The sequence below is a fragment of the Neodiprion fabricii genome, chromosome 1, assembly GCF_021155785.1.
Source record: "Neodiprion fabricii isolate iyNeoFabr1 chromosome 1, iyNeoFabr1.1, whole genome shotgun sequence".
Taxonomy (NCBI): Eukaryota; Metazoa; Arthropoda; class Insecta; order Hymenoptera; family Diprionidae; genus Neodiprion; species Neodiprion fabricii.
Window position 1 is genome coordinate 21,314,852 of NC_060239.1, and position 22,173 is coordinate 21,337,024.

At 38.7% G+C, this 22,173-nt stretch overlaps 1 protein-coding gene across 1 annotated transcript in view; it reads right to left on the minus strand.

The window, feature by feature from the left end:
* Positions 1–22,173, minus strand: part of LOC124188036 (alpha-2A adrenergic receptor) — a 253,740-nt gene that overhangs the window by 178,884 nt on the left and 52,683 nt on the right. The gene's annotated exons all lie outside the window — the stretch shown is intronic.

The window sequence follows — 22,173 nt, forward strand, 5'->3', positions numbered from 1 at the left end:
TTTTCAAAGTGATATTAAATAAACGAGCGATATCGAACATGTTGTTCTCAGTTTGAGTTACTTCTTTAAATTTATAAAAAAAATTGCCATTATGACTTGCGAATACATGTAATAATTTAAAATATCATCGTACGATCGTCTCGTAAAGAATTTGTCAAAAAATTGTTGATTCTTGACTGCACAACCTTATTAACTTGAATATTACATCAATGGCAAACGTTTCATGAATTTCACTTGCTTGCTAGAAAAGCATTCTAGCAAAAGTCTGCAAAAAGAAAAAAAAACACCGAGAGCTCAGGTTCCGTAAATTTAAAATCAATATGGTTGAAAAGATAGAATTTATAAAAATTTCATTTTATTACCACTTGAATTTTTTTTATCATTCTGAGAGAGCGTGATTTTGGTAAATTTCACTAGTCAACTTTATGAGAGATTCTCAGTTTGCAAATATTTTGCCAGATAGTACTGCCTCAGACTGGTTGAAACACCAAAAAGATTCCAAAGAGGCAAGGGTAAAATAATTTTTCTCTTCTCAACAATACACCGATTTGAAAAATTTCAAGTATTGGGACTTTAGTTCTTACATGTAAGGAAGATTTTTGATTTCGCCAAGAAAATAAATCTTGGCATCATCGATACATCAATCCATTTACGAGAAAATATAGTGTAGATACACGTGTTTCGGATAAGCAGAAAGGCGAGATGCGGAAGGAATAAAAATGAAAGTTCTTCTACTCATTCCTGGTGGAGGTATACGGCTGTATCCACGCGATAGCCGGAAGGGTTGGGTTGAGGTTGAAAAAGAGGGTTGACAAGAAGGCATGAGTAACAGGAACCGGAAGACAAGGCGACGAATAGCGCCAGGCCTGAGTTGCCGAGCGGTAAATGGTAAGTCTTATCACTGCCCTCCAAGAATTGCGAGGATGCCAAGGCAATAATTACGTCGGTATCATTACGGCGGGCATGCCATTGGCCGAAATGTTATTTCTACGGTTATACAATTTATCATGTTATTTTCATCCGTAGATCCTGAGGGAACAGAGCTTCCGCGCCGTTTCATCCGTAGATAGGTACAATCATCGTTTGCAGGATGAAATTTTCTCCGAGATTTGCAGGCTACCTACTATTTTTATGTATCATGTATTTTATTATTTATCAGTATGTTCATAGATTCGTACGGTATCAATCACTCTAAGTCGTTATAAAAATACAGTTGTAACTAGTAACTGCGGATTACTTCCAACCGTAAATAACTGAAATTCGAAATCAAAAAACAGCTGGAAATTCTGATTTAAACTATGTAAATTTGATTCAGAGTCATTTCCGTGAAACCCGTATCAACGTCAGATCAGGTTTATATTAGATTTTGTGGATGGGAACAAATCTGAAATCTGAGTCACAGCGCAGATGGAATCGAAATCAGTGTCAGAAGGGATGTAAAATTTGATTCATTATTAGTAAAAGTATTTATATTCAGGATACTGTATGTAATTATAAGTACGAAATTACATCATGCTCTCAACTGAAGATGAATCGTCCGTAGTATCGGAATCAAAAGTTAGAACTATAAAAGAAACCGTTTAAAAATATCCAGCAACGTTATCTGCACAGATTACAGTGAACGTTTGTAACTTTTCTACCACCTAATATAAACAATTTCGAGCAATCCGAGTAACACAAATGACGGTATTAACAATTTGAGAAAACGTAGTCTAATTCAAACGTTCAACATGATTAAATTCTGGTATTGTTATTCCAATTCCAATTAATTCGGGCTAATTTCACTCACTGACAAGATCCTTATAAATTGTTGAAAAAATTTCAACAAATCTTACATATTAAAATATAGTTGAAACGGGTTAAGTCAATTTTTTGCCAACATTTCTATTTACTGTACAGGGTAAGCTATACGTCAAATTTTTTATACGATGTCTGGAGTCCAAAATTAGCTAAAAAATTCAGAATCAGATAAAAAAGACTACAGTTAAAACTTGGCTCAGATTCATTTATATTACTCAGCAGGGACGTTGTTTCATTCATACTCACTATCATTGGCGTAAATCACATTTTTGTATATTTATGGGACGATTTTTCCTCGTCTTTTTATTTTTTATGTAAACGGGATAGTCGATTAATCAATGGCCTAGCGTAGATTTCAGCCACTCGGGACGTAGGCCAAATTCGCCGGCCACTTATTATGTATTTAAATCCAAAGGGCTCTGAAACTTACAGAAATTCTAAATAACTTTTCAGCAAAAATAAATAAGTTATTGTCTGTTGTACAGAGTACAAGTAAAAAAGTCGTGTATGTATGTTTTATAATATAATATACACGGAGAATTACCGCAAGGCAAATGATTCATACAGGCAGTGTTACCAGCCGCTAGAGCGAGCGAGATGACTACACTCACTAGAGGGGCAATACCAGTGTCAAAACAAAAGACAAGTGATTTTTTGACCATTTTTTTTTTTTGGGTGGAAGGAAAGGTAACAAGATAATAATTTTCAAGGAAGTTATTGGGCATATACTTAATCATAATACAAAAAATTCTTATCAACATGTTCTAAATAATGGCGAAACTAGAGCTATTTTTGCGAGATAAGTTGAGTTCTGCGGCACGCAGTGTAACTGGTGCAAATTTGAATCTGGAAAAACAATTACTTGATCTACATATTAATAGCTAAAAAAATGCGCAGAAGATTTTGATAATATTGATTTTTGTGTAATTGTGCGAGTATTTAGATGACAAAGTTAATTTTTTGATCAAATAAACGGCGCTTATTTGTTAACAAATAATGTTTAAATTAATTTATCAAAAATTCATTAATGTGTAGATAAGGTGATTTTTTTCCCCGATCAAATTTCCACCAATTATACCATGTGCCGTATGTCTGACGGGAATGCCTCCAGTGTTGCTATTTTTGAAATTTATTTGATAATAGTTTATGCCTAATAACTTCCATAAGTATTATTATCTTATTACCTTTTCTTCAATGCAAAAAAAAAAAAACAATGGTGTATTTTTTAGGTTCTTACAGTGGTGGTACCCTTTAAAAAAAGAGGATTCCCCGGCTGCGTCACAGATTAAATAATAAAAAGTTCCATGCTCATTTTAATCGGTCCAAGTTGTAAGTGCGACAAGAATAAAAACAAAAAAATGGTTTAAATTTTTTGTTAAAATTACAAGATATTATTTTTACTTATTGTGAAATTTTGCCGCCCCTCAAAGTGCCCCTTCTCCATGCTACGTCACTGCGATTCATCCATTATGCAGGGTCACCGCTTGATATTGTGACGAATTGGGTTTCGCCATTGTTTGTTTACGTGTAAAAATGTAAAAACGGCTTCAAACGAAATACAAAGCGAATTTTAGAACCTTGTAGCCGTATAAAAACTACCAACGAATGATATATCAAATCATTCATTTGGTATTTAGGGGCGAGATGAATCAAGGATGTGACAATATATAATCTTCAAGTACCAAGTTGGACTGAATAGAAAATTTTATTACTCCTTTTTCATCCCTCCGTATAAAAGAATTGACCTTGAATACTTCGTTGCGTAGATTTCGCACGCTGCCATCACCGACCCTCGACGTTGTTCGCGAGGAGGGCAAAAAATTAATGAAATACCTGAAAGTTGCAGTATCCGACAAGATATCTGAGAATCGCATTAGAGTCTATGGGTAACGATACCATTTTAGTGGGTAAAAAGTTCCCAACAAGTGAAAGAAAAACTTGAATAAATTCACCGAGCGGTAATTCTACGATCCTCTTATGCGGCACGAGGGCCATTAATGGGTGCGAATATGGCCATCCATTGTTCAAACCTCGACCATGACTATCATCGGCCGTGTTTTTTAACCCAGCAGACTGAAAGTGCGTTTTTATTTAGAAGCTTTTCAGTAGTTATACGTTATACAAGCTGTTGCATCTTATAATCAAAAGATGCCACGACTTCGTCCCAAGTTAGATGCAAGTGATCGCTTCGAATCCACTCTGAAGAAAATACTTTTACAGAATCGGGTTTGAAATCAACAATAAAGTTTTTCATACGATAGTATAGAAACTTGAAGGACCAAACTTTGGTCCTTAACTTGGCGGACGCAGAAACAAGGACCGTGACTTTTTCCGGTGCAAAATTTATCGACGTGTTCATTGTTATACGTACATCACAAGGAACAAGACTCTTCGTAATTGCGATTCTTTTAATTACTAACGATCCTAACCTAACCTAAGTTAACCTAACCGTACTCAGTTATATCCAATTACCAAACTTGGCATAGCAAGGAATGGAAATGAATGTCGGATGTCGCACTGTTGGAGGTTGGCGTTTGTTAAGGACTAGGAACTTTTATGTACGCCTAGTTGGTAAGTGCGCGAGACACAGCAGTTAGTCGGAAGCAACGCTTATAATTATACAGCCGTTCCTAAATGTAATCTGCTTAATAAATAATTATTCGAAAAAACTAAATTACGAGTTATCACCAATATGCAACAGTGCTTCTGTACTGCTAATTTCCATCTCGTTCTCGGGCTGCTTGGACACAGCGACCCTTTAGCGTCACGGTATTTTTGTGAGGTTGCGTTGTTGGGTTAGGTTGCTAAAGTCATCTGGCTAGCCACTTAACTCACGAATGGCAGAGTGCCCAACTACGTACAGCCGTATACATGTCACTTTTGGTGCGGTAAACAACCAAGCTCACCAAATACTGACAAGCATAAATTCTCTCAGAGTAGGTACTGTACATGTCATAGTCGAATAGTGGTAACTATAGACGCTTATTCAAAATTAGAACAAGTACAAGTGCGTAAAATGTATGCTCGAATTTTCAATGATTATTACAATCCTTGGATTACAATCTTGGATTATCGAGGAGTTTTTAACAGATTTCAATTAAATACCCGAGCCTCTACAGTTTATTTACTTAGTTTATTAACAAATTACCATTTGTTGAAATTCAGAAAAAATCGTTCAAACAATTGTATCATAACATTTAAGGGAGCTTTCCAGTGTGACAGCCCAAAAAATCGCCGTTTTTCGCGATTTTTTTTTTTAAAGAAAAAATAATCTAATCGGTCTGGTTTTTTTTTTGTATATTAATTGGGTATTGAAGAATGCAAAACAATTTTTTAAAGATCGATTTATTTATTAATTAATATCTATAAAAATGATGAAACAATTGTTGCAGAAAATGCACTTGGATGTGGTGTCCACGTTGGGGGTCACAATTTTGATCTGAAACAAAAAACACAAAAAGATTATTGATCGGTATATAATTGGCTTTCGTGCTATGGAGGCTTTTTTCTTTTTTTTTTTTTTTTGCAAAAATGGCGCCGGTTTGAACAAAAAGTATAGATTTTAGCATTTTTTTTTGGCAGTTTTTTTTACAAAAAAATAGGAAGATGTCAAAAAAAAAAAAAAAGCTTCCATAGCACGATAAACAATGACGTTAAGAATATTGTGTAAAAAATTCAACTCGATAGCTTTAAAACTCTGCCCTCCAAGTTGGACACCGTTTTGAAAAATGCTGTTTCGAGAAAAACGCGTTCAAAGTTTCAAGTGAGGAAATTTTAGGTAAATCGTTTACTTACGGTCAATCAGCGATGCCAGGTCCGTACAATATCCCTTCTGCTTCTTCGAAAAGATCGTGCTCAATGGATTGTTCAGTCCGACGAGCTGTCCTCGCCTCTTTGCTATCCAGGGACGCCTGGCGGTTTGCTTGGATGATGCGCGCATTCTTGTACTTAGCGGCGAAATCTGCGGCGCTCGGCCCTATCGTGCATCACATCGTCTTCAAAATTTTTAAAATTGGGTCGTAACCTTCATTGAAGGTGCACACAGCACACTGCGTAGCGATTTCTACTATCTGCTTGCCGCAGAATACGTGCTTTGGGGCTGAGTTTTTGAAAAATTAGCACGCGATCCGCTTTTTTTTTGAAAATTGAGTGCGACAAAAAAATAAGTCGCGCGACTAATTTACGGCTAATTAACGGCAAATTATGCAATAGTCCGAATTCACATTTTCGACAATTGGCGAGCCAAGTTCATGTACGTGCAGGTAGGAACGAGACAATAGAAATAACAGTCGCACGGGCAGACGGCCGACGCGGCAGCTGTAGCGCTCCGTTGCCTTCTTCCAAAAAATGCTGTACAGTAACCGAAATAATCTGAATTTCGGCATGAAAATTTCAGGGAATATTCGGAAGAGTGTATACTATTCGATAAAGCAAAAAAAAAAAAAAATCGATTTTTTGAAAATTTCACACTGGAAAGCTCCCTTAATGTTGGAGTTTTCCGATTTCGTTCCCCAATTTCACCATTACCACGTTTCATACACTTACACGACTGTGTTTCAAAGTAACGCATCGTTGCACGACGACATGTAATTCAACTGTATCGACAAGAGTTATGGAAAGTAGGAAATCCATTTGTTTTAACGAAAATGCTTTATAACTTCGTGAATTTAACGATAAACTGCAAAATTAGTGTTACGACTATATCAAGTTTTTATTCTCGCGTAGCACGTATCACAAATCTCATTGCTATCGAATTTTCGTGAACCGAATTGTTCTGCCCGTACGCATACGTTATCAGAAAAGTCCTAGAGCATAGTGTGAAAACCCGGTGGATCGTAAATTACACGTAGTATGTCAACGAAGTCAAGTGCCCGTAAAAATTGGACGATTAGCTCGGAATATTTTTTCGCAAAACGGCACGCCCTTCAAATTGCAAAAACACTTGAGAAAATTGAAGCCTTTCGTTAATTTTCCCTGCGTATACTCGTGCATGCGCGTGCTGTATGATTGAGTGCGATTCCGACCCCACGTGCAAGCCCCAATTTCGGGCAAAACGAAATACGCACGCCTAACTCGTTGGGCGGTTTGCGACCCTAAAACGTCCCTGTACATGAACGGCATACGTATGAACGTAAATAAACAGATTTACGTGCTTGTATGTATGTCTACGATATACACACGCAAGAGCTTGCGCGTATGTTCATTACGGATACGTGGACAAGGTAAGCAGATAAACCGTAGTTACTTCAAACACTTGTGTACTGAATTGCTGAGTAGTTTAATTAGACTTTTATTCTAACTTTCAGTGTGATACGTGTGCGAATTATTGTCGACGATAGTCATTCACGATTTCGCATTCAAGAATACCGCAAATTTTTCCACTACTGCTTGTTCAGGTTCCAATATACGTACGATGGACATATTTATTTTAATAATTCACACGTGGTACGTAGAGGTATGTTCCCGAATCATTAAGGACGAATGAATTTTAATAAGTAACGCGATACGTGGTTCAAAACGTTTTACACAAGCGATTAAATCTCACGCAATCACGTTTAATCTTGGTTTGTTCAAATCAACAAGTTCTAAAAGTTGTTTTTATATTTTGCATTCACGCTTACGTCTCTGCAGAATTGGACTAACCGTGCAAGATTAAAACGAAACTCTCGGATGCGACGCAATCGAACCTTCGACAGATTTTCACATACTGGAAATTATCATATTTTATCGTACAGTGCAGCGCTGATTGCGAGACAACACGGCGCAAGCTGAATGATGAATACTGTACGTGCTGTGAAGTGACGCTATAGAATATTACCGAAATTCTTACCAGTATACGTGGCAGTATATTAGAAAAGGGAAATAAATTGGCCTTTCGATAAAACGAATTTCTTCTGTATGAAAAATGAAACTTTGGAAAGGTCATTTTTCAACGAAAGTTATAAATCGAAACGAGGTACATCGCTGGTAGGTGCCTCCCACCCACGCTCCAAACTTATTATCATCCTTCTCTTTTCGTCTTATCGATATATCCACTTGTGTCAATCACCGAGGCCTGCATCGTGTATAATCGACGTCCAGAGTAGGTATCGAAACCGACGGAATGTAATGCGAATTTAACGCTAGCTCAAATTTCGATTAGTCGATGTTCAATTCGGTCCATGCATCTGCCAGAACAATTCCCGATAATAATGTCTGCTCCTCGCAACGGTGTCACCCGTTTATACCTGCTCACACATCGCGATACACATACGCACGCACACTCCCCATTTCCTGACCGCCCCCGCCGCCCCCGGTGGTGTGACTATCACGTCTGCAGATATGCATAGCTGCTCGTATGCACGACCCTCTCTAATGCGCAGCGACGATCACTTCACGTGTTCACGTCAATCCCCTAAGCTCCTGATTCCGCGGGCAAACTCTAATATGCCAAATTAGAATCGCCACGGATACACATTTCGCGCGACATTTACGAATTATATGCGTGCGTCAGGGTGGTCCTTAAAAAGGTAATTTTCGAATTTGACCGGCTCACCCCCAAAATTGACTCTGTATAATTCAAAAATGATCCCCTCGTTTTTTTCACATTTTTATCTCAACCCGTACCGATAAAAGGGTCGATTTCCCGTTTGAAATACACGTGTTTCGAACACATTAAGAGTTCGTGTAAGAATGCTTAAAAAAATCTGTAACTGCGAGGTTTTGGTGCTTGTATCTGAAAAAAAATTCACATTGCCATACTATGCAATCGCAACGAATTGCAAACTCTCGTACTCTGACTTTTTTGCATCTAGAGGAAGTGCAACTCATCGGGAACGCATGGTGTGATGTGAATGGTCCCGTGTCCAGAAGAGGGTGGATTTCCCCATTCACCACTTTCAGCGGCAGATCAAATCTACCATACGGATTTAGATGAAATCTGGTATAGGGTTTTTTTTGGGATCGCTGATTACGAATTTGAACTCAAAATTTGAAAATTTAAAGCAGTGGATCCAATATGGTGGATCAAGACACCAAAAATCATTTGATATTGCCATATCGGACCCACCGTTTTGAATTTCGTAATTTCAAGTTCAGATTCGCAATCAGCGACCTCGAAAATTCTCGAGTATCGAGTTTTACCAAAATAAAATGAGTTATTGGATTTCGCTATACCGTATAGGACCCTTTTCGAACTTAAAAATGTTCAATACAGATTCGTAATCAGCGACCCAAGAGATCCCCTTTACCAATCTTCATCCAAATCTGTTCGATAGATTTGATGTACCCCTGAAAAGGTTGAATGGAATCCACCCTTTTTGGGGCATGGGTTAGAATTGAGATGGAAATATGAAAAAATTAAGTAATAGTTTTTGAATTATCTGGAGCCAATTTGGGAGGTGAGCCGGTCGGAATTCAAAAATGACCGTTTTAAGGACCAGTGCATAAACATGCATCCACGTGTAATGGATCTCATGAATAAATCATCAAAACTGTAGTCTTTTCCTTTTTAACTTTTGAGAGCTTCATATTATTTTTTCACGTAACATAAATTATAGTACGGTGAAATGGCGAATGAGTCTGCATTTTGGGAAAAATCGATTTTTTTTTTTCACTTCGCAGGCGGGTGGACCGTGAGTGTAGAACTCAGTTCCCGGGACTTAAGGGTGATAGAATGGCTATCATATTGAAATTAAGGGTGTAATTAGTTTTTTTCATTTATCTCTGTAACCGTGAGGCCGACAAAAATTTTCTTCAAGGATTTTATACAGTTGATACAATTATCCATAACATTGACACGCAACTTTTTCCGCTAATATTAATAACAAAAAAAGTTATAAGTAAAAGAAAATGAAACATGAGAGGATAAAAAACTGAGGCAAGATTAATAATGAGTTGAAAATCTTACAATGAAATTGCTTCTTAACTTTTTTTATACAGTATTTCTTTATAAATAATTTAACCTATTGCATCTTTTCAATCTGTTTGTTTTTACTCATTCTTATGGTTATTCAATTTAATTCTTTCTTCTTCATTAAATTTAAAGGAAATTCATTCGAATTCCTTTATTATTTCATTTTTGCACCAGAGTAATTAAAAATATAAAAATAACATGATAATCAAATTCTTAATTATTCTCAATCGAGAAAAGAGTTTCGTCTCTTGAAAGTTTATTCTTTCTGTTTTTAGTTTGAAAAGTATTCACTGATTATGAATTATTGCAATTTATTATTTAACGTTTAGGTTGATTACTTTTTATTTAATTAATTTGAATTAATTGCATGTTGATAATCCGAAATCATTTCTAATTGAGAATTTAAAAATGAAATGATGAATTTATGTCTGAATTCATTAAGATATAATTTTTTGGTTTCAAAATGGACGTTCCTGGCGAAAATGACCCACAACCCTGTCGTTCAAAACGAATGAGATTTAAGAGTAATGATGATTGATAATTGGGAAACAAGCATTCAAAACATAACAATGTAATAAAAAATTAGACTATTGCTCAAATCAAAATTATCAACAATTTTATTCAATACCGATGGAACCTACTCACATTCTACTACCTACCTTTACAACACTGAGAAATAAATAAAAACAAAACGATTAAAAAATTGAAATGGGTCAAATTTTGTATAACAAAATGGTCTATGAAAAAGATTAAATGCATTTTTATTGTAAAATTTTCAATTAATTAATAATCTTGCCACAAATTTTCTGATCCCCTCATTTTTCAGTTTTTTTGTTTATAACTTTTTTATTATTATCATTAGCGCAAAAAGTTATCAATAAAAGTTACGGCTAATTGTATTAACTACGAAGAAGCTTTCCATAAAATTTTTGTCGGCCTCACGGTTACGAAGATAAATAAATAACTAATTACCCCTTAAATTTCAAGATGGCGGCCATTCTATCACCATTAAAGTCCCAGAAACTGAGTTTTACATTCATGGCTGACCGCTCTACCAAATGAAAAAGAAAAAGTCGCATTCTTCCCAAAATGCTCAGATGACATCTTTCGACGCACCATTTGACTATACTAAACATAAAATAGGAAATTGATTGGCCTAAAACCGAAAATTTCATGTATCAAACTTTAGTTTCTTACCATCTATGGTTTACAAGTTTTATTTAAATGAAACACGAACATTGTTGATTTTCGCATGTATTTCATCGACTGATAACGTCTAGACGTCTTAGAATGCAAATTGATTTAAAACAAAACAGATATATGTAGTTTCATTTATCATTAAACCAAAACACTTTAGAAAGGTTGAACCGGTTTAGAGAAGGTCAGGCTTTTCCTCAGGTCAATCACGACTTGAGTCCATATCTAGGAATTTTGTAAATAAGAAAATGGATTACCAAGTAGGTAATGTATTAGGCTTCAGGAGTTTTATCGCTCGACGATGTACTTCCAAGTTTACGTTCACAACGACCGCTATTATTTCTGACGATTTGTAAACCGTACTGAAGTTTCTCAGCTTCGATACGATCACCTAGTCGCTTGCTTTCCATTGGCTTTTCACAGGAACGGATCCATAACTTTTCCGCCGAGTGAGCAGCGGTGCCTAATTGATACTTGCCTGTGAGAAAGGTGCAATTTTAATTGGAAAGCCTGTGCCTCATCCTCCGCGTGTTCTTCTGTTGGTATGCAATTTCATCGCTTTTTTCACACCCCTGTGCCGTATGAAAAAAAAACTACCGTCTAAAACCTCACAATTGTACTCTAACTCTCTATCCATCTCTCTCTGTCTCTCTTTCTCTCTCTCCGCGTATCTCTCTGCTTTCCTTATCGTCTACTTAGCCTAAACTTGGAACTGAACAAAGAGAGAAGAATATCATCACCGTTGCCCAGGCAGCACGCTGGTCGGCCCCTCAACGCCACTCGATGCATGGAAAACCTTTTCTGCAAACAAGGAAAAATGGGGTAGAAATGTCAGGGAGATTACATTTCCCCGCTTTTGTTTATTCACACGAACGCGTAATTCCCCTCCCTGTCTGCATTGCCATTAGGAAACAAACGAACCAAGAACGGATTCGTTTCAAATGATAAGTTCTCGACGGACGGTGTTGCATACGAAAACAGCTACGTTGCAGAACGCCCCGTACTCGAATTTCCTCTTTACCTAACCTTGATATATCTTATTGCCATTTTCAGTTTTCAGATCGTATATGGAGTACTAAAATACGCTCGTGCGGAACAAGACGGTGAAGTAGAGGTGAAATTTTATTTTTGAGCAGAAAAAATGAGACCTCCCGTCACTTTCAAGGAAAAGTAATTACATAGTTCACAGCTTGTGTCTCTTTGAAAAAATGAAGTCGTCGTCAGCACCATTTCACGTTCTCCCTAAAACCTTGAAGATTCCATCTAAAACACTTTTCTGTAGAGTACCTACGTTTTTCCCGAGATATTCAATCATTCCACTCAAAATGGGACACGTGTACACACACCAACGGTTTTGTCGTATTTACAAAAAAAAAAAAAAACCAAAAAGAAACTGTACTCACATCTTTACAAAGGTGACACTTTCGCGATTAAATGGGACTGCTGGTTTTTTACTGCTCAGTGGTTAGAATGCATGATATTAAAAAGATATTCTCTAAAAATGTGGAAATCGGATGTCTTTCGAGCTATTTTATTTGAGCTGTAACTGAGTAATAGTTTTTGAATGACGACTTGGAATTCATGGACATAAAACTCTGTGACTGCGGGTCGACAAAGCGGTACGTCAGAAATGGAATATTCCTTTGTGTTTCAAGAACTATTATGAATTCAGTCGAATCTTTCCTCAGAGGTCTCTAGATGAAAGCAGTCAGGAAATCGGCTGCAGGGTAAGGACCGGCAGGGCAAGGGTGGGAGTACCTCGACTCGAAGAAGCTCTCGCCAAAGCGTTGGTCGAGGCTGGCAAATCTTTGGAGTTGTAAATCGCGGCAACGGTCACGGCCGGCGAAAGTGCTGGTGGGGCCTAAATGGTCGACCGTTAAAACGACGTGGGGCGAAAAGGGCGTCGGGGACGTTGAAGCCGCGGAGGACGTCTCGCCCAGTTTACCTTTGCGACGGTGTGAGTGCGTCCGTACAGAGAAAAGCGAAGCTGTACGGGAGCACCGAAATTGAATGTGCCATGTCTACCGTCTGAACAAGCGACTGCATGATTTTAAACATGCGTAGTATAGGGTAGGAAACGAATTCTGTTTCATGATTATTGTTGAATTTTCTCAAGTGCAAACTGCAAGCTGTCGTGATATGGAACCTCATTAAAGATGTTACATTTTCAAATGCTCGATGACGTCTATTTCCATCACGCACTTTCAGGTAACACGTGAAATTACTAAAAGCCAACGTACGTGTCACGTCCAGGAGTTTTAAGAGTGGGACTTTGAATTTGGAAATACGAACTTTACAACAATTTTAAAAAATGTCCGAAGACGTTTCAATTTATACATACGGACACATTCCATTTGAGAACATGGTTGGCACGTTTTTTTCGGTCAAAAATGTTGAACGTTGAAGTGTAAACGAAGACAAAAAGGAACAATAGACGGCATTGTTTGTCTTACGGGCTTCTCATCGGAACCGAGGATTCAAAAAGAGTAAACACAACATCTACACACTAGAGTCTCCTTATACATCGTGCATGCAGAGAAGAAACTTCTTATTCACAAAAAGGAACATTCTTTCTTATAATTTGTTGATCGAGTGTTTCTTGAGGAAATAAATCTCGACTGCATTCGTGAGCTCGAAGGATTCCTCTCGAAGCTTTCTGAAAATAGGCTTTTCGAGTATACGGTAGGTATCGCACTGGTATGTTGTCTAATAACTTGTCCAACTTGTGGCTACGTGTATACAACAAAGGCATTGAAGTAGTGCTAATACTGCGAACTACTTAATACGACGGAAAGTGAAGCTGACTGGCTAGGACAGAGTGATGTTCAATAAATTAACGTGAATCTAGCTGAACGGGGATGATGTCAAGTGGCCAGAGTTGGGAATGACACGAGGTAGAAGACCGTCCGGACACGTCAACGTCCGGAGGGCTGCAAGATAAATTGAACCGATTAGTCGGCGAAGGAGTCTCAACATTCACGTCATCATACAGGAAAAGAAGCAAGACTTCTTTCATCAGTCAGCATTTTCCCGTCGCCATAAGGCTGTAAAAACATCTGATCAAAAAAGATATCCCCAAAAACGAGTTAATCAAGATCAGACCCCGGACCGCAATTCATTTTTGTAAGTAGAAATTTCCTGGCTTTCGAGAGAAAGTTTCCGTTAGATAAGCGCAATGCACGACTATCCTTGACAGCTTTAAGTTTTCTCTTCATTAATCTCAAGGCCACGCATCATCTTTTGAGCTAATCCCATTAATTAGGCCCTGCTACTTTGCATGCTTGCGCCGAGCGGCTGGTGGCTAGCAATTAGTGGCTTAATATGCGTGTCTACGACACCGTGGTTTAATATCATTGGGCAACGTCTCACAGATTACAGTCTAAAGACCTTACCACGACACCGTAAAGCCTTTTAATTTTTCTCAACAACGCCAATTCTGAACTCCCACGTGCATCTGGAGAATCTTCTGCACGCGAACTTTCAAGACTTGCGCTTTGATCAATAAAACGGTTTTTTTTGCTTCTCTGTTTTAACTTTTACATTCAACTTTCAGCCGCTAAGCAGTGCTCGAAGGAGACGTAGAGAATGCAGAGATAAAAGGGTGATAGGTTAACAAAATTGTGGAAAGATCCCGCCGCTGAGTCGCGGTTTTTCAAAGAGGCTCGCCTCCCTCATTCATCGCGTAGTCTTTGTCAGCCGGCGTTCACGAGCGGAGTTTGACCCGTGGGAACCGCAGAGCGTGCGGAGAGAAGCCAAGTACAGTAACCACGATCATTAAATATTAATCCAACGGTGCTCGAAGTTTTCCCAGACTCCGTGAGCAGGTTACGTCATAAGCCGGGGGTTAAAACACCCTTCTCCCGCCACGCCGTGATGATAAGTCGAGGATGAGCAGAGATGGAACGGGAGCCTGGCTGCAGGGGCGCCTTCGTACCTCTGACATTATGTTCTATATTCGTCGTCGGAAACGGGTTAAAAAATCGAGCAATTGATGGGCGAGGTGACGCAGCAATGGCGCCGAAGAGAAGAGCCGCGTTACGGTGGAGCCAAGTGGAGTAGACTCTTGTTGGTCCGACGAACTGGCGGTAGTCGCTGAGGAATGTCTGATATTAAAATACCGGAGATCCCTCCCCACCTGACTGCACCCTACACCGACGTCTGCATCCTCATTCTCTCTCTTCACAACCCTCTGCGCGTTCTCTCTCGCGTTCTTCTTCGCATTTGTTTTTACGTGTACTGCATCACTCCTCTCTCCTTCCACCGGTCATGGCTGTGAATGTGGATAAGCACATGCGATACGCCAATTTTAGCTCGGATTTTGATACCGGTGCTAAACGTATTGCAGGGTTCATTTTTTTCTTCTCGCAACTCATTCAATTTGCGTCGAACGGAGAGTTCGTGTGCTTTATACTTGTGTTCGTGACGTGCATCGCGTGGTTCGGTACGAAGTACCTGGAATTCCTTCTGGAGGTTTCTGATAGTTTGCTGAACATGGAATAGAGCCACTATGCGAACCTGGGAACCATATCGGAAGATTTACCAATAAGTGCAGGCGAATGGCGGAACTTGGGTTGCTCAATCTCCCTCAGCATAAGTACCCAACTTGCGAATCCTGGCGCAAATTCACATCTATACACATTTCGCACGAATACAGCTCTGCTGCATCTGTACAAATACGTTTGAACTACTTGCGAGTATTTGTGCAAGATACAAATTTCCAAACTTCTTGAAACTACTAATCGTAAAACGAGTTTTTCAATCACCTGGATCTCACACCTGAGCTGACACGATTTTTCTAACTTACACACACATGTACAGTAGGATGTCCCATATTTAGGGTGGTGACGAATTTTTTCAAGCATACCATCGAAATCCGACTTTTTTTGCATATAGAGGAACTGCAATTTGTCGAGATTGCATGGTATGATGATGTGAATTTTTCTTCAGATATTAGCACTAATGACCACTAAAACCTTGCAGTTAGAGATTTGTGAATATTATTACTTTTGTAATAAAATATATATTGAGAACGTCTCCGGATCATGTGTATTTTAAACGGGAAGATCCACCCTGTTGTCGGCACAGGTTAGGGTTGAAATAAAAAACTAAAAAAATAAGGCAATTGTTTTTGAATTATTTGAAATTGATTTGGTAGATATGCTTGAAAAATCCGTCAGTACTCGAAATATGTGACACCCTAATGTACACCCTGAGGGACTTGAACTTACATCTGTTACTTCCACAGAAACCATGATAACAAGAATATCAGGTAGGGTCACGATGACACGGCATTTAGATGACACGGAGCAGTAAATGTTTCGTCACGATCTACGTAAATTTCCGTGGACTGATTAAAAGTTTACAGCATGCTTGCATTATGCAGTGGTAGACATGAGTGATCATTTTCGCATTTGAAGATCATGGACATGAACAGATGACTGCCACTGTAAATTAATACCGAGGGTATCTCGGTCTATTGTAATCAACTGTGCAACTTGTCGATAACGCCACTCGTATTGAAACTCAGAATTAGATGACCTCTGGTTGAACTATATTTGTACCAACACAGGAAAAACGTTGAGTTGACGTATCTGGTCAGACACTTCCAACACATCTTGCTGAACGTACAAGCCAAGGTTGATACCGTGGGAGGCTGAATGTGTGGTCTAAAAGTTCAGCAGTTATTCAAGTTATTTATAGCATTTCGTTGTGATCAATCGATGGCGGACGATTCCAGGGAAGATCGAGTCAGTTTCAGTTTTAATATAAACATCGAGGACGTATCTATGACGAATGGCGACGAGACGTGCACAGGATACGTACAACGCGTCGACTGGAAAGGACGATTGATGAAAGGTCGTAGGCCAACATAAAGGAAGACATAGATCGTTTGCCGGGGTTCTCGCGTTTCACTGCGGTCAGGAGGTTTGCGAGGCGAGGGAGATGGTTGGATCTAGGGCATTCTATTGTATTACGTTAGCGCGCTTCACTACGTGGAGTTTGTCAATGGTGTCGACGGAGAACTCAGGCCCAGCACCGTCCATATCTGGCGCGGATTTATGCTCAGGACTTTTATTGAGACAGTAACGATGGAGATGGCTTGTACGCCGTATCGAATTATGCATTTTACCGATCCTAGTTCGCAAGTCACAGTGTGACTGCTATCTCTCTCTCTCCAGCAGAATTATTAGGAGCGAATGAACGACTCGTGTGCAATGGTTATACGCACGAAGTGCTCCGTGAAAATGGTTACATCGTTGTCGAGAAGAGAGCGAGCCTTTGGAACGACAAGATTCTATCGGCATAGGATTTCTCAAGCAAATGGAACATCGCAATTCTGAGGTGACGAAAGAGTGGCGGTGGAGCCAATAAGGCTTTCGAAGGAATGCCGGGATTGGATGGTTCGATAGACCATGTGGGGATGAGGGTGCTGGGTAAGTTATGTATCGATATCCTGTCGGAGGCTGCTGTCACTAGCCAGGATGCCGGCAAGTCGGTGAGGAGAGGGGAGGGGCGACAAAGTGCTACGCGGTGGTTAGATTTCAAGGACCTCGGGGCCGAGTGACCTTCAAGTTGCCAATCAGTCTGGTAGACCAGAAGGTTAAAATGAAATACATGGATTCGAGCCCATATTGCTGACAAGAATTTACGAATGCGCTGTTGGCTTTTCCGTATGTGAAGAATCGCTGTGGTCTCACCAAAAGACATCGATATCGCGTTCGGCGGACGAGGATTTTCTCGTCACTTTTTTTGGCCCACGAAAAACTGGGGAAAAATCCTTCAAAGCGGACAACCCAAGGACGGTAAATTGCGTGGGATCAACTGGCGAGCATCATCCCATCGCACATCCGCTATCCTAATTCGATCTTTAATGCTGCAGGGTTCTGAGATGCCTGGTGGTCCCTGCTTTGCCCGCACTGCCTCCATCTTCCAGACTTCAGTCCTTCGGGCTTCGAGCTTTGGCTTTTGGCCATGGTCTCACACTTCCTCCGTCTCTTCCAACTAAATCTCAAAGGATTTTTAGGGAAATTGACGTATTCTCGCAGAGGCAGACAGCCTCCGTTTTTTACATCCACTGAATCCTTACGGCTCGACGGCAAATTCTTTTTATACTTACACTCTCGTGCTATTCAAATCCTCAACAGCTTACAATTTCAGTTTTGAAAATAAACAGAGGTCTGCCTGGGACTGAGCTTTCCTTGTATCCCGTGAAAATTGTTCCAGTCTTCTCACGTGTATAATCTAATGCACCCACCTTTCTGACGGTAACAACTGTGAAAAATAATACGATGCTACTGGTATTCTCTACCAGTTGGAATATCCGAAGTCATGTGTAACAAGAGAATAATCTGGGACAATCACATAACCTAGGAATACATAAATTTCACACTCGATGCGTGATTTGTATTATGGTTCAGTTGAAGGAATATTCTTATTGGCTGACCGGTCAATCTAACAGTGCAGTTTTCACAGATACAGCTTTAAGAAAACGAACCTAATTTTGCTTTTCATGTCACTCAGCACGTTTTCGTGAACTATTTATGAAAAAATACAGCTTCATCTGTCAAAAAATCAAAAAATCTCGTCGCAGCACAAAAAGAATGTTTCATGTAGATCGCTGACAACGGAATGTAAATGGTTTCTAATATCGATTTATCAATTGGTCATAAATACCAGCTACTTCGAACGAGTTCCATGGAATGACAGTATGACAAGGTAACTATTTCTAACTTGAAAAATCACTGCCTATCTACAAAGGTACCCAATTTATTTTCCTTCTCCCGCGTTTCAATATCATCCGTAACAGTACAGTGTCTTACAGAAGATCTTGCTCTGCAAATCTTTACATAAATTTTCTCCATTTTTTAAAATAATTTTCGCATCGGTAAGTTTGGTGATATTAAAAGGTAAACCTTCAATATCAATGTGTTGGATTCGCTCCATGGTTTTAAAGGGAAAATATTAATGCCCCAGAATTTTGTGTAAGTGACCCTTTGTCGGCTTTGGGTTTCGTATGCGTGGTATATCGATGAAAATATCTTTATGTATTCGCATACCAAATTTACTTTGCTTTCTTGCAACCTCTGATTTGTGACATTCAAATTTTAAGGATAAATTTTTGAAAAGGTCTAATTTTTATTTACTTCCATTTGCATTCATGCTTCAAACTTTGTCCTTGGACTTCATCTTCATGGTAAATCCCTCCGACATACTAAAATCCTTTTCCATTGAGAGTAACTGGCACCTCAGGTCAGCATGGCGATGGCTGAAAAACGCATCAGTATTTAAAGATACTGTTTCTCGGCTATACGCAGAAGTCAGTATTAATAAACGAAAACTCCATTTTCGATATTACGCTTTTATAGCTGAAATGAAGATGGTATTCTAACAATAAGTTCACTAATCCTTAAGAGGCTGTATGCAGGTATCGTACGTGAAATTCAAGAATTTTTTTCGCAACTACAATGTATTTTTTTAATTGAAAACAAAGCGTGGTTTTATAGAACAATTATTGAACCTAATAAATAATTTTGCTTATCGAGGTATATTTAGAAATTAGTAACGGACAGCAATTTTCCGGAAAATTTTTTTGCGCTGACCACGATAGCTTGAGAACATATTATCTGAAACACATAAAAGAAATAATTCTGTTAAAAGATATCAAAATTTGATGATTAAACGAAGGATTTTTCGAAATTCCGATGTTTACCAAAATGTCGGTGATTTTATTGAAAAATCACTTTTGCGTCTTATAACGTTCTCGTATTTCCTTCTAATAAAACAGAGTGAAAAAAATCCTTTGTTTAATCAGTAGTAGATGTTATTGTTTAAGCGAATTATGTTTTCCGTACGTTTTACATAAGGCGTTCTCGAGTTGCCGTAGTCAACGAAAAAAAAAAAAACAAAAACTTCTTTAAGGCATTGGTATATGTCACCAATTATTAAATATACTTTAACAAAAAGTTACATATTAAGTTCATTAATTATACTATGAAATTATGCTCTGATTTAGAAGAAAAAATGCGTTTACTTGTGAAAAAAAATTCTTGAAGTTTGCTTATGACAACTGTATATAACCCAATAAAATAATTTACCGCGTTTATAAATACGAAAGAAGCATGTAACGGAAAGTAAGAAAAATGCCAGTGTACTATTTGTTCAATTTTCTCAAGTTTTCTCAACCCTTTCGCCCCCTTGACACTTGTGGCAGTAAAAATAGTACGTCTAGATACCACAGGTCTAGGTACGTGAGTACTCGTAGAGAGCTTATGGAGTCCACCTGTGGCACTTGGCGAGGAAAGTAATATATCAGGACTCTCAGGACGAAACCTATCTCAACTCGTCACGGAGGAATACACCGAGCCAACGGTATGTTTTCAAGAAAGTTAGACGAGGCATAATCACGTTGAATTATCTAACTTGGATTACCCCTGATACTGGACTATTTTTTCGAAATAGACTGGGCACCCAATGGTTCCGAGGATGAGAGTGGTAACCTTTGAGTCCAAATCACTCCTTCAAGATAAAAAAAAGCAGTAAGTCCGTGAGTATTGACGGAAAGAGTTTCACTCCAGATATCTGTCAACTCAGACAATCATTTCTTACGGTTGATCAGAGTTCCGAAGCGAATTTAAACAGTTTTCATGACGCGATACCGCGTGGTTATATTTCAGGTACCTGTCACGACGACCTTCGATTCTTATAAATTATACACGATTACTGAAATTATTTTCCATGCAGAAAACTCGATCTGCTCATCATGCGCGGTATGCTCGTTAAACAAAGAGTGCGAGGATCGTGGAGTTATAATTTAGTGATTGGCAATGTCGAGTAGACCGTAGCTAGTTGGCCGCTAGTGGCGATGTGATAGGCATAAACTATGTCGGCGTTGAACCAAAATAACTGTGAATTCTAACGACGTTTAAGGTAATTATGCGAATTAAGGACCTCTACAAGTTCTCCATTTTCCAACGTACTCGTCGTCGACTTTCAACTTTTATTTTGAGGGTCTACGTGTGCTGACCAGTATTGATTGCGGGTCAACTATCTCAGCCGTGTGTTTCGCGGATTTACCGAGGTCACGATCTATTGGTCCCTGCAGACATGTTTCCGGTACATTCAGGGAGCTATGAGGTCAGATGAATTCTGTTCAGCGTGAAAAATAAATTCTCCTCGGTCGGTAGATAAACATCGTTCAATGGGTTGAATGTTGGGTACGTGTATTCCTGTATTTCAAGAGGTGCCAGGAAGTTTCAGATGAATATCAAATGCTCTCTATGCGTGGAAAGCATACGGTCGAGGGATGAACCTGAATCAATACGACGGACACACGTAATGAAATAGATTTTGTGCCAAGCATAGCAGTTTTAAATCGCGCTGGAATTACGTTTCATCACCGAAAAATTGACGAAATATTCTTGGTAATAATTCTGACAGCATTTTCCAGAATTATCCAATACATTTAGTGTGATTTACTCTGAATTAAGTAATAAGAGAACTAAAATTCCCACACAGTTGAACACAAAGTTATGATGAAATTCCTCCTTTTTCAATCGTTAACAGAAAGCTAACGACCAATCACTGGACTCGCTTCTTCACACTGGGCATTGAGGGTGAAATATATATGGTACATACTTTGCACATCACTTACCGAGGGCGATCACTGAGTTTTCAAACATGCGAAAGAAATGTCAAAGTTTTTTCTAAATTGTATTGCTATGCAAAATAGTTGAGGAAGTTGTTCGATTTATCAGACTTTCGAAAAGTTTTAAACGTTTGTCTAACCGAGTTCAGATGAATTTATTCGTTACCGAGTTTTCCGCTTCAGTTCCATTGCCCATCCATCTCTGCACTACCGTTTATAAACAGTGTAGCGGAAGCGTTTGAAGTACATTTCACAAAAACACTTTTCATCACGTCTGTATTATTGAATGTTAAATTTCAGTGTCATACACTTAACTTAATGGTTATCAGAATCTCTTGACGTATTTAGAAAGGTACTGCGACGATGTATCCAAATAATTCTATCTTAATATTACAAATAAATAGTGAGAATATAAAGTCTCAGCCGATCAGTGAGGCATTAGGCCTACAGCACTCCAAGGAGAGAAGTTTTTATAAAATTAAATGGTGTTAAGTGTAAGTCACGGACTAAAGCCTGATCCCCTAATAAAATCTCGACGACAGATATCGTGAATAAATTGGAAGTTTCCTTGATAAATCATGCACACACCTAAACTATTTATCATCGCTGTTCCTTAAACGGATAATATCATCGATAC